The following is a 10,531-nucleotide window of genomic DNA, read 5'->3' as shown; positions in this document are numbered from 1 at the left end:
TTGTTTAAATAATAACCTAAACGATCTGTAGTAGATGGATAAGACTAGGTACCTTATCCTGGTGACACTACGAATACGACCAGCTTTGTAAATGTTACAAGTGTTGTAAAGTGCTACAAATGATCTGATCCTGATCATTCATGTGCAAACATGTGAGCAGGGGTATCCTATACAAAGAGTTTGTATAAGATCGGACCATGAAATAGTTAGTCTCATTATATAACACTGTTAATAGTAGAGACTTATATTTCACCAGGATGGCTATTGGTGACATGACCTAAATCCTAAGTGAGTTGTGAATTCCTGCTCATAAAGGGGGTCTTTGAATTTGTATGGGTGGGGGTGGCTAGATTGCCAACTCAATAAGCCTACCACTTTGGGGATTCGTTTGATTGGGGAGTTGAAAACACAGCTACACAAGACGGAATTCACTCCTTCCCTGATGACGGAGTAAGTAGATAAATTGCTCCTTTAAGGGTTGATTCTAGGGCTCGAACAATGTGGCCACATCCTCTCCTGGCCCGAAAGGGACTTATGAAGGAAATCAATCATGAGGATTTCCATGAGCAGCAGAAAAAATCATTCCAAATTACAATCATGTATGAACACTACAAATTACATTCATAAACAAAACATATAGTTATACATTCAATACAGAAATTACACATGATAATACAAAGAATCAAGGAGAAACTCTACGCACATTGGTAGACTCATCGCCAATGCTCCTTAATCACGATTGTTCGAACATAACAACCTCGAATGCTCGTCCAACACAACCGCTCCACTGCACGAACACTGCGCACTCGAACTCAACGATCGCCTCGATCACGAACACCCCAACAACACGAACGACCTCCATAAAACCTCGACAGCGTCGAGTTGAGTATGACACCACCAAGAAGGCTACCTTGGTATTCTCGGTGTGAGAATTCAGAGGGTGGACTCTGTGTGGACTTGCTTTGAGGTAGAAGACGGAGGATACAACAATCGTGTAAACGATTGAACAAGTGGGAGATGGCTAAAACCTATCATATAGGTCGATGCCCAATCGTTTAGCAAAAGCTAAACGATCGTCTAGCAAAAACTAAGCGATCGTTTAGCTCATCGCTTAGCTGTGTGTCTGTCGCCTACAAACACTACACAATCGTTTACCTTAGTCAAGCTGTCGCTTAGTAAATCATATTTACTTGACAACTTCCGTGATTTTAATTTTCTGAGAGAAAAATCTCAAAATCAATTTTTTCAACATTACTAAAATTAGGGAAACAATTTTCCTTTTATCTCATGGTTACCATGAAACCACCAATAACCTCCCACTCAAATGGTTATTAGAGAAAATGATTTAATTATCCAATAATTAATATTATTATAAATATAAATGATAATCAACTTATCATACTATATTTATAACCTATAGTTTTAATATTTCATCTCATTAAACATATAAACCATAGCTCTTTTTCTATTCCATGGCACTTAATATAAATCTCATTTGCATTAATTCTCTACTAGATGTATCTCATACATCATACCGATCATATCATATATAATCGAATTACCTCTTGTCAATTTGAACATTTCAAATCAACACCAAGAACTGATCCTCAACTGAATCCATTGAGCTACCAAGGGGATCTTATGGACTTGTAGCTCGAAGCTCCAAATGGTACGTGAATAACTGACTAAACTTTTTAGTTACGGGATCCACCATCGTTAACTGCCAGACACTCCACTAAAGACCGACAGCTGAACTCTCTTTACCACAGATATATTATATGTTCATCTTAACCAATTAGAAGTGCGACAACTCTTCACAGATCGCTCGTAAGTACAGCTAGGCCAATAACCGTTATGCCCCTGTAGTTACATCTAACTCCTTAAGCACCACTGATCCCTCTAATGAATATAAGTCATAGTCCTACTATGACTGAGTCCTCTCTTCCAAAAAGAAGCTGTGGCCACTATGTTCAAGCCCTGGAATCAGCCCTTAAGGGAGCAATCTCTCTATTTATCCCTGCTTTGGGAAATGAGTGAATTCCATCTTGTGGATTGAGTTCCCATCTCCTAGATCAGACAAATCCCCAAAAAGGTAGGCATGTTGAGTTGACAATCTGGCCACTCTCACCCATACTAATCAAAGGACAGCCCTCAAAGGCAGGAGTTTCCAAAACACTCAGGATTGAGGTCGTGTCACCTATGGTCATTTAGGTGAGATGTAAGTCTCTAGTATCAACGGCGTTATATATAGAGTCTAATCATCTCATGGTTCGGTCTTATACAAACTCTTTGTATAGGACACCCCCGCTCGCACGTCTCCACATGAATAGTCAAAATCTACCATTTGTAGTAGTTTAAAACACTTGCAAACCTCTACAAAGCGAGCCGTATCCGTAGTGTCACCAGGATCAGGTATCCCACCATAATCCTTATACTACAGACCTATTTAGGTTATCACTTAAGGCATGATCCACTTGTATATCACATATACATGCTTAAGTTCACATAAGATAACCAATGAGCTTTGTTTATTGGATATGAGTAAATGCTAGAATGAAATAATATTTATTTTATTCATCAAACAATGTGTAACATTACAAACAACGAGACTCCGGGAGAATTAGGACACCAATCCCAACAACTTGGTCATAATTGGACTATGACTTATTGTTCATTAGAGGAATCAGTGGTATTTAAGGAATTAGATGTAACTATAGGGACAAAATGGTAATTTTGGCCCAGTTGTACATACGAGCAATTTGTTAAGGGTCATCGCTGAAGGAACTAAAAAATAAGAGAACCTTGAGTGGAAGCAAGATCGTCCCAATTCCCATTTTTCATTGAATGTAAATTTTACATTAAAGAAATCACAAATTATGCATTTACATAAATTAATTATAGCATGCTTAAATAAACAAAAGGAGTTTCAGAAACCTCTACCTTTCAGAAACACTTCAAGAATCCCTCAAACTTAAAAGCGACACTACCACGATGAATTCCTCGATATTCTTAGGTAGAGAACCTAGGAGTGGTGGGCTCTGACTATTTTGGAATGATGAAATTTAGATTTGAGTAGAAGGGAGGAAGAATGGAGATTGTTCACCAACAATCCAAAAACTCGCAGAAGAATTTCTATATTTCTCACAGTGTATGTCTTTCAATCAACAAGATGATGAAGATGTGGGAGACTCTCTCCTATCTTTCAAAAGCAAAAAATACAACCACCACCCATGTAGAGAGTTGTAACTCCCTCCCTCATTTTAAAATTAAAATAGCATTTGATATATATATATATATATATATATATATATATATTAAATTATATGTTATATCAAATATAACATATAACCTATAGTTTTAATATTGTATCACATACAATATAAACTATAGTTTCTTTTCTCTCTCATATGACATTTAATATAAATCACATTTATATTAAATTTAACAATTATAAATCCAATTCAAAATATTTGAATCATATTCAAATATTTATTTCCTCTCACTAAAGCCATAATGTATCAAATATATTATAATAATTTTAACACATATAATTAAAACAACTTAATTATATCATATATAATTAAATCTCCCTATTAATTTGAACAATTCAAATTAATCCAAAAACTGATTCTCATTTAATTCTATTGAGCTACTAAGGGTACCTCATGAACCTGTAGTTTGAAGCTCCAACGATACATGAATAATTAACCAAACTCTTTAATTAAATTATTCACCATCCGTTAACTATCGAGCACTTCACTAAAGATCGATAGCTACACTCTTCACACTACAAATATATTTATGTATCCATTGGATATAACCAATCAACAATACGACGACCCTTCACAAATTGCCGTAAGTACAACTAGGCCAAAATTACCGTTTTACCCCTATAGTTACATCTAACTCCTTAAGTACCACTGATTCTTCTAATGAACAAAAGATCATAGTCAAATTATGACTAAACCCCTCTTGGGCCAGGAGAGCGTGTGGTGCCACATTGTTCAAGCCCTAGAATCAGTCTTTAAGGGAAAAATTTATCTACTTAACCCGAACTCAGGGAAGGAGTGAATTTCTTCTTGTGTAGCTGTGTTCCCAGCTCACCAATCAGACGAATCCCCAAAATGGTAGGCTTGTTGAGTCAGCGATTAGGCCATTCTTACCCATACAAATCAAAGGACTGCCCTCATAGGCAGGAGCTCACAACTCACTCAGGATTCAGGTCATGTTACCTATGGTCATCCTAGTGAAATGTAAGTCTCTATTATGATCGATGTCATATAATGAGACTAAACATTTTGTGGCCCAGTCTTATACAAACTCCTTTGTATAGAATATCCCCGTTCACATATCTATACATGAATGATCAAGATCAGATCATTTGTAGCACTTTACAACAATTGTAACACCTACAAAGTGGACCATACTCTCAGTGTCACCAAGATAAGGTATCCAACCTTATCCATCTACTACATACCATTTAGGTTATTACTTAAATATGATCCACCGTATGTTTCTACATACATGTTTAAGTTACAAGATAACCTTGGATGTTAGTTTATTGGTTTGTGGTTAATGCAACTAAAAAAAGAATAAAATATCATATATTTTATTAAATATACAATGAGTTTGAATAAAATATAATATATTTTATTAAATAAACAATGGGTTTGTTCAATACATTTACAAACTATAGGACTGTACAGATTTAGGACATCAACCCCAACAATCGCACTGTTGATTGGTTATATTCAATGGACACAAAAATATAGCTGTAGTGCGAAGAGTGCAGTTGTCAGTCTTTAGTGGAGTGACCTACAGTTAATGGAAGTTGGGTAATTTTATTAAAGAGTTTAGTTAATTATCCAAGTACCATTGGAGCTTCAATCTATAGGTCCATAAAGTCCCATCTGTAACTCAACAGGGATTTAATTGAGAATTAATTTTGTATTAATTTGAAGTGTTCAAATTAATTATATATAATATAATTATATATGTGATATAATTAATATAATGTATTTGATACATTATAGTATAAAGTATTTTGAGAGGAATTTGAATATGATTCAAATACTAATTATGTGAATGAGATGCATATATTAAGTTTAATATAAATATGGTTTATGTTAAGTATCATAAATAGTTTAGAGGAATTAAATATTTGGATGTGGTCAAATATTAATTATATGGATGAGATTCATATAATTAATTTTAGTATAAATGTGATTTATATTAAATGTCATGTATTGTTAAGAGAAAATAAAACTATAGGTTATGTTCTATTTGATACAATATAAAACTATAGATTATGTTGTATTTGATACAACATAAAACTATAGGTTATGTGTTATATTTGATATAAACAATAGTTATATATATATTAAAGTAATTATTATTATTATTATTATTATTTATATATATATATATATATATATATTAAATTAGATTTATTATTTATTTTTAATTTAATTAAAGGGGGGAGTTGTCCCTTAATTTCTCTCAAGTTACGTGTAGATGATGGTGTGTGGGTTAGATGATCATTCATTTTCTTCCTGAGATTTCTAAGAGAATGGTTCTCTCTGCAGACAATTACAAAGAAGAAATTCTTCCCCTCCTCACTCTCAATCTCTCTTCTTCCCTCTTCCAAATCTAAGGTAGAACTAACAACTCCTACCTATTCTCAACCCTAGATAATACAAAATGTTTCGTTTGTGGTGCTATCTTCCAATTGGAGATCGAAGAGGATCGTGATCGTGATCAAGAGGGAATACATGAAGAAGTGTGGCTACAAGAGTATGTATATCTTCTTCCCTTTTTCTCCCTCTACGCATGCTCTAAAATTTAGTCTTTGATGCATAATCTCTCTATTCTGTTTTGTAATTGGAATTCTGTGAATAAAAAAAATTGGGATCGATCCCCACTTCCGGTGCAGAACCGTCACTGGTTTCTTTCAATTAGTATCAAAGCGTGGTTTCAATCCCAAATTTTATAATTCCAGAATTTAATTGTAGTTTTTTTTGTGGGTGCATTCTGGTTTAATTCATGTTGATGAATGTAGAATGTCTTTATTTGCAATTTGGATGTTTCAGGATTAGGGATTTTAGATTTACAAATTTCCTTTATCAATTTGTTGTGTAAGGCTCCTTTGTTTTTTTGGCATAAATTGTTATAGAGTCTGTAAATTTGGTATATTGAGTCGTTCGTGCTGCTCCTGGCGAATGTTTGGTGAAACGGGGCTCAAATCGGACGTGGAATCAAAGGAGATCAAATCTGTATAGTAGCGTCGCGACGTTGCAAACGACGAATAGAGTTTTTTCTCCGTAACATCGTGACGTTAGGGCACAACATCGCGACGATCCGAGATGAAGAAGAACGACCAATTCACACGCATTTCAATTCAGTTTAGAGATGATTTAGGTCCAGTTCACTTGGTTCGAGGATGGTTCGGTTGTTGAATGGTCCAGTTCGAGCTATTTCAAGACCCGGTTCACTTGTTTCAAACTGATTGAACTATTTATTATTGTAATAGGTAGTTTTTGGTTAATTAAATTAATATAATCGTTTATTAGTTTAATTAATGCTTTTAGGAGTCCAATCCCGGTCCATAATTTTTATTTAAATTATGCATATGATGTATGGTTTAATTGTTTTATATATATCATAATGTATGTCATATAGTAAAATCCCACCATAGGTTATGCATTATTCATACATCATTCATATTATAAATATTATAATATATGTTTGCACGATTTATTATTATAGCATGCTCGTGCTGAAGGATCTCATATCGATGAGTTCCATGAGTGTGTTCGAATCGCTCTGATCTCACTGTGATCAAAATATAACATTATACATTCAACACATATAGTTATGCAAATAAACTCTAATTAACGGCATTTTGTGAATAAAAAAATTATAAGGGAAAGAGTTCCATACTAGTTGAAGACTATCTTCAAACTTCATAACTCCTCCACAGTGGAAACCCTCCCAGTGATCTACCAACACTCGACGGGAACATCGACTGCAGCAGCAGGATCAACGCGAACTCACGACCGCAACGGGGATGACACCACCACTAATGAGCCCCAGGTATTCTCGGAGTGAAAATTCAAAGGATGGGCTTTGGTGAATTTGGTAGAGGACAGAGGAAATACGAATCGTGTAGGCGATAAGAAAATGGGAGAGAAAACAACGCTATCATATAGCAGAAGTGCTTATCGCATAGGAGAAGCTACACGATCGTGTAGGATTTACTGAACAATCGTTTATGAAAAGGTATATGATCGTTTAGCTAAATTGGCACACTATAAGATCGTTTAGAGAAGCTATCCAATCGTGTAAGTGAGAGTGTGGATCATTTAGCGCGAGGTGGACGATCGTTTAGGCGGAGAAGAGACTATCGTATAGGCTATTGAACGATCATTTTCTTTGACCAACGCACGCTTCACGAAATCTTTTGGGCGAATGACTTACTATCGATTGAACCATTCAAAAATGAAAACATTTTACCATCGGTTACCATAACCGACGTTGCCCACTAACCCATGTCCAAACACGAAATTTGACATAATTATTTTATAATTAACCAACTAATTAATTAATAAATATAATAATATTATTTTTTTTATCCTATAGTTTGATATCACATATCTACTATAGTATTTTATCATCTACTTGATATAAATCATATTTATATCTAATTTATTCATAATTAATGTATCTCATACATTTGCCAATCATATCATATATAATTAACCAGTCCAATTATATCATGTATAATCGAACTTCCTCTTGTCAATTTAAACATTTCAAATTAACCCAAATACTAGTTCTCGACTTTATCCAAGCTACCCAGGGGACCTAATGAACCCGTGGCTTGAAGCTCCAACGGTACGTGAATAATTGACTAAACTCTTTAGCCATGAGATCCACCATTCATTAACTATCAGACATTCCACTAAAAACTAACAGCTAAACTCTTCTTACCACAAATATATTTTCGTGTCCATCGGATATAACCAATCATGAGTACGATGACCCTTCACTGATGTTTGTAAGTACAACTGGGCCAAATTACCATTTTGCCCCTGTAGTTACATTTCACTCCTTAAGTACCACTGATTCCTTTAATGAACAATACAACATAGTCCAACTATGTGTGAACACCTCTCGGGCCAAGAGAAGGTGTGTAGCGCCACATCGTTCAAGCTTCAAAATCAGCCCTTAAGGAAGCTATCTATCTACTTACCCCTGCCTCGGGGAAGGAGTGAATTCTATCTTATATAGATGAGTTCCCAACTCCCAAATCAGACGAATCCCCAAAATGGTAGGTTTGAATAGGCGACCTGGCCACTCGCACCCATACAAATTACACGACCGCCCTCAATGGCAGGAGTTCTCAACTCACCCAGGATTGAGGTCATGTTACCTATGGTCATCCTAGTGAAGTGAAATCTCTGTCATGAACAGTGTTATATAACGAGACGTTAGCACTTCATGGTCAAATCTTATACAAACTCTTTGTTTAGGACGCCCCTGCTCGCATGTCTCCAACACGAATGATCAGGATCAGACCATCTGTGACAAGTCACAACACTTGTGTGGGCAGTCACATACTAGCCTCTTGAATCCATTGTGTAATCCAAGGTTTAATCTCCATTTGGAGGCAATCAGGTAATCCATTGTGTGGGCAGTCACATACTAGCCTCTTGAATCTCGCCCGTGCGTCACTGAGCGATTCATCTTCTTTTTGTTCAAAATTGGTGATAAATCTCCTCATTTTGGTTTTTTCTATTAGAGGGAAATACTTTTTCATAAATTTCTCCAAAACTTGTTCCTTTGACGTTATCTCTCTTGGTTTGAGAGAATATACCAATTTTCTTGCTTTATCACATAGTGAAAATGGAAATAACATGAGTCGAACCTCTTCTGGGGAAATATTAGGGAACACAAATGAGTTGCAGATTTCAATGAAGCTTCATAGATGGGCGTGCGGATCTTCACCAGGCCGTCCTCAGAACTGTCCCGTTGTTTGTATCATTTGTAACATTACTGGCTTCATCTCAAACCTTGATCCATCCAATGCTGGTTTCATGATTCTTGGGGAGAAATCATACAGATTTGGTGACGCATAGTCTCGGATGGGTCTATTGCGATCATTTGTCAGTATGATGGGATTTTCCATCATGTTGTTTTCATTTGCTACTCATTCTTCATGTTGTTCAGCAATCCTACGAACTCTTCCTTGCCATCTGCGTCTATTTATCTGCCTTCTGCGAAAAGTTTTTTCAATCTCTAGGTCGTACTCGAGCTCAGGAGTATTTCCTTTACTCATAGGACGCTTGCTTCTTCCTTCACAGGTGGAATGGAAATACTCCAAAGGTTAAAAGCTACAAAGATCAAAGAGGTTTGATGTTAGCACAATCTATACTGTAATCCCCGGCAACGATACCAAAAACTTGATACGTTGATTTATCATGCGATGAAAGGGTGTGTGGATGCGATGATCATGCAAGTTTTCCTAACAAAGCCCAAGTATAATCCTTCTTAGAGTCCTGGTAAGTCCAGGGTCGAACGCAGGAATTACTCAGAAGACTCTATCTCTGATCTTATTGCTATTTTGAAGTTTAAGAAGTTGGATGGTGATTGACTTTAGTTTCTTAAGGTGATGGAATTAAATGCAAAGCGATAGAAGAGAGGTAACAAATATTGATAAAGGGTTGAGAAGAGGTTTTGCTAATATTTCTTAAGATATTCTATAAGTCATGCGATCATGCTATACACAAATATTAAGCACTTCCTTTCTCAATGCATATAGACACATTTCCTATGTCTAGGATGCATGATGTGTAGGGAATGCAACAAATAGAACTTATTTCTAAGTCTCCTCTACTCTTACTTATGAGATTTAATCCGATTGTTTCAAGCCTAGATTCTATGTCTTTAGACTACTCTCTAAAGTACTCAAAGTGATGAATGAAGCATACATAAGACAAGATGATCTCATGAAGTGCATAACTTAAGTCATGCTAGCTAAGTACTTCTCAACCCTTTCACTAATTTAGCTACTCATGTATGGCGTAAAAAGAATGAACATAGATTGAAATGTCTTTTTTATTCTTGCAAATAAAATGTTCATGTACAAAATAATAGATGATGTAAGTGGTAAGCCAGGTAAGCAGTGTCTTGCTTCCTCTGGCGTTTACACGGCTTTTAGCACTCTAATTCTTTTCTAATTTGTAACTCTTGCTCTCATAAGAGTTAGTTGTGGGTTGGTGTCTCTCCTCTGTGTTGTTTCGGCAGTCTCTCGACCTCTCCGAAAATTAATTCCCCTTAAGAATTCCTTTCAGAAATCCTGTCCTTTGGTTTGGTAGCATTGAATGGTATTTATAGACTTCTAGACAAAACAGTTCTTCATCTCACTAATAATTGCATGGATGTGCGGCATTAATTTCCATACCCTGTTGTGTCGTCTGATGGTCACTAGAGATTCAATGAATTTGCAACGGTATGGTCTTTAACGGTCGCC

At 35.8% G+C, this 10,531-nt stretch overlaps 1 non-coding gene across 1 annotated transcript; it reads left to right on the top strand.

The window, feature by feature from the left end:
- Nucleotides 1–8,678: 8,678 nt before the first annotated feature.
- Nucleotides 8,679–8,785, top strand: LOC120087419. The gene has a single exon (XR_005484559.1). It is a non-coding gene; the product is annotated as a small nucleolar RNA R71 (small nucleolar RNA).
- Nucleotides 8,786–10,531: the final 1,746 nt, after the last annotated feature.

Source organism: Benincasa hispida, chromosome 9 (genome assembly GCF_009727055.1).
Source record: "Benincasa hispida cultivar B227 chromosome 9, ASM972705v1, whole genome shotgun sequence".
NCBI lineage: Eukaryota > Viridiplantae > Streptophyta > Magnoliopsida > Cucurbitales > Cucurbitaceae > Benincasa > Benincasa hispida.
Note: the sequence above shows the minus strand (reverse complement) of the source record. Positions and strands in the feature narration are given on the sequence as shown.